Consider the following 4,113-nt stretch of genomic DNA (forward strand, 5'->3'; position numbering starts at 1 on the left):
TTGTTTCAGTGTTTTTCCGAGTATGTTCATCTTGTACCCAAATCTCCACCTTAGTGGGCTTCCTGCCTGCCCTGTGGTCTTCCTCCACTCGCAGAGCAGTGCCTTCCACATCCATGTGTTTGTGAAGGGTTGGTCTGAGTCCGGCACAGAGATGTCTGACATGAAAGAGGTGACATTTGCCAGCTGTGGGCACATAAAACTGTGAAACTGAGCCAGCTTCACCAGCTTAATTAACTGCATTCCTAGCTGCATGAGCTGGAAGACCCTGAGACCCAGAAATGGCATGAGGGAAGCAAGTAAGGTGAGACGTAATTCCAGGAAAAAATAACTTTTTTTTTCACAAGCCTGGAATAGCAAAGGCTGGGTCTCAATGGAGCCTGGCCATGCACACTAGCTCGGGGGCAACAGGACAGCGAGCTTGTCCCGTTGAGCAGCAGTTTCTGTTGCATCTCCTTTCCTGTTATTTCATGTAGGAAGCAAGGAAAGGGTTGGGGCATCGCCTCAGTGTGAAGCTCAGGAAGGCACAGCCTGGTCCTGCCTCTGGTGAGCCCTTTGGTTTTGTATTACAATGTGTACTGAGCTTCACCTTTGTCCCTACACGTTTTATTCCCCCCCCACATCTCCATCATCTTGCTTTCCTCCAACTCTCTTCCAACAGCTCTTCTTTTCTTCTTCTGGACTTTTTTGTCCCATCCTCCTTTCCCATGCCCACGGGCTTATCACGGGATCTCACTGCAGCCTTTCCCCCGTTGAAGCTACCTGACTGTAGCAAAGTGACCTCCACTGCATCCGCCAGCCTCATCCCGACAGTTACACAGAGAAGTTCCCCGTCTGCAATCAGGAAGCAAGTAACCGGGGTGGATTTGAACACAGGGATTACAGCCAGAACAATAATGCCTTTATAATGCTGTCGGGATTATTCCTCTCCCGTGGAGTAAAACCTAAAGAGCAATCCCAAGTCTTCAAGCAAACAGAATCTCCAGCTGTCGGTGCTTTTGCTTCCTCTGGAGGCAGACACATGCCTGTCCAAACACAATATGCCAGAAGACCAATACTTGGCATCTTTTATTGAAACACGCCACGGTTCTGAAGCCCTTTAAAAGCGATGAAAAGTAGGGAAGGAAAAAGCAGGCCATAAACGAGGGCTGGGCAGCTCAGCATCTCTTAGGGGACAGCTTCCTGGTTAGCATCCTGATTCTCAGCCCAGTCCAGCTTGTATATTACTGCGCTTTGGCAGACTGTATGATATCATCTTTACCCTCGACGGTGATGTTCTTGCAAGTGCAGGTGAGAGAAATAACAGAGACTGGAAAATTGCTACCAGGAGAACTACTACTGAACATCAGGCCCTTTGTGCCTTCCCATCAGCAGTTTGCTGGAGTTTTTTTTCTTGGAGCAGTTCTCACTCACTTCACTCTCAAACTCCTTTTCTGGGTTGCTGGCTTTAACTGGAAATGAAATAGACCCTTCTGAGTCCAGGGCAGGCAATGAAACCCTTGTGTTCTTACTTTTTTTTTTTCCAAAAAATTTCGCTATATAATTAGGGGCTGAAAAAGAACTGGACAAATCCTTTCTCCCAAAAATGCTCATGCATTTGCTCCCATGCATTTTTTTATTATTTTTAAGGAAAGACAGGACGTCACACTTGCAGGCTGTGCTGTATTTGTAATCCCAGGCTGGAACCAGAGTCCCCGGGGACTCGCTCACTGACAGTGGCCGTGGTTGGGGCACGAAGCGTGGCTCCCTCTGCCCCAACTGCCCTGATGGTTTTGACTTAGCTCCGTCTCTGGAAGCAGCGAGCACGCACATTACATAATATAATCTTGGTGTCTTGAGGATTCGGGCCTGTCCTGTTCTGTGCTGCCAGCTGGAAGAGAAGCCACGCTCCCTCTGGAGAGATGTCCCTGCGCATCTCCTGCTCAGCCGGGCTGGAATTACGTGCTGCTCTCCGCAGCTGGGCGCTGCTGTTCCCTGGCACCTGGCTCCAGGAGCGCTGGCTTTTTAGCTTGCAGTGGTTGGTACGCAGGCACTGCGATCCCAAGATTAACTTGTCAGAAAAGGAGATTCATGAAAAACCTCAGAAATGGATTCGGGAGGAGGGTACACTCGGGGATTCTCTGAATAGCCGGGGTTTTCCCGACCGAAACCCAAACGTGGGTGTCCTGAACGAGTAGGCTTCCAGTCTGTGCTCTCGCCATCCTATTTCCCAGTTGCTTCAGCTGCTGTCTCTTCGTTGCTCTGTTCTGTAACACAGCCCTTGCCTGCATTGCTATTGCCTCTGTTAGGCAAGCTGTTTCTTGCCCTGATCCCTGAAGTGCTCTCCAAAGTGATGAATCACACCTGCGCTAGTGAGTCCCTGCTCACTAATGAGGCATCTGCTCCAAATTCTGCAGGGCTCAGTTGATTGAGGCAAGGAACTACAACCCACCTGTGGACAGCAATATCCCTACAGTCCTCAGGAACAGCTCAGAAGTCCCCAGTGAGGCTGAGGGCAGTGTTAGTCAGGGCTAGGCAGGAATCTTACCGCATGAGCATCCTTACAGCTGTGCCTTACAGCACCGGCTGCGGCTCCAGAAATGGCAGCTTCTCTGGAAGCAATGTTGCATCCCGACAGGTTGAGCCTCCCCAGCACAGGGAGGGGGTCAGAAAGTTTTGTTTCAGCCTCCTGCTCCCTCTGAGCTTCCCGGCCAAAGGACCCCTTTGGCAGCCCTGGATCCAGCACCGCAGCAGTGAAAGCTGGTGCTCATCCAGCCGGGCTGCCCCCGAGCTGTGGTTCTGGGCTGGTGATACCAAAGAGGAGCAGCCTGTTCTGAAAAATAAATCGGTAAGTGCATCTTGCTTGCGATTAGGAGCTGAATTGATGCTGCATGTATGAACAGGACATTGCAACTCAACCCTTTTAGGCACCACAAGAGCTGCTGCCAAGCATCCAGAGTGGGGATGATGCAGAGGGACCCCCAGCCTTTCCTCTCTGCCATCCTGAGGATGGATGTGGGGCCCTGGTGCAGAGATTTACAGCCCGGGTAGCAGGGGAGATGCCCTTTGGTCGTTGCACCGGAGCCTGTGCCATCGCGTAGTAACTGCTGGGCACGTGCCAGCGAGCGTGAGCGAGCTCCTGGTGCGGAAATCACACCTCTGTCCTGCTGGGTGCACGCACTGCCGAGGTGCCCAGGGCTGGCGGCGAGGCACAGTCGCTGCCTGCAGCTGAGCGAGAAGGAGCGGGGTCCTCTCCTCGGTGGGAACACGTCGGAGCTGCCACCGCCATCCTGTTCTGTTTTTAAACAGAGCGTCATTATTGAACCGCCTGTTGCTGCTTAATTACCTGCGTCGGAACACAAAGACGTTAAATAAGCTGCTTTTTTTTGTACAAACTCCTTCGGTTTCCTATCCTTTTCTGCCGTGCCCTAAGGAAACCTCTGTGCCCGTTTCCGAGGCTGGATGAGAACTTCCCGAGCTTCATCCCTGGGGTGGGCAGGGGCTGAGCACTGAGCTCCTGAACTTGGGGCAGCCCGGGCTGTGTGCCGGGGGGCTCTGCACCCCCGGTGCAGTACGGATGAGGCCCCAGGGTTCAGACCTAGAGCTGGTCCCAAGGCAGAGCCCCGGGGGGGGGGTCCCAGCCCCAAAGCAGAGCCCTGGGGGGGTCCCAGCCCTCCCGGGGTCACCGGGGCTGGGCGCGGGGCAGCGCTCCCCGGGGGGCTGCGACCTGGGGAGGGGGGAGCTCCTTCTGCGGGGCCACCCCTTCCACGGGCAACCCTTTTTCTTTTTTTGGGGGGGTCCCACCCCCGGGTGCCACCCACCGGGGGCGATGCTCGGAGGGGGGGAGGGGGGGACGGCAGCTGAGCCCCCTCCCCTACCCCGCGTCCCCTCCCCGCAGCGCTGCGGGAGCGCCGCCCGGCTCACCTGGGGAGGGACGGGGACGGGGACAGGGACCGGGGGGGGGGACAGCGGTGCCCGCCAGCCCCTTCCGCGGCCTTTGTGGCGCTGTCACATGGGCCGGGTGCGGGATTTAAGCGGGGGCTCCGCAGGACATGCCGGGAGCGGCGCGCCGCAGCCCTCCGTGCCCGCAGCGGCAGCGCTCCGCCCGGCCGGGGATGCGGCGGTAGCGGCCCCGCG

This window comes from Aythya marila (assembly GCF_965140915.1).
Source record: "Aythya marila genome assembly, chromosome: 17".
NCBI classification, from domain to species: Eukaryota; Metazoa; Chordata; class Aves; order Anseriformes; family Anatidae; genus Aythya; species Aythya marila.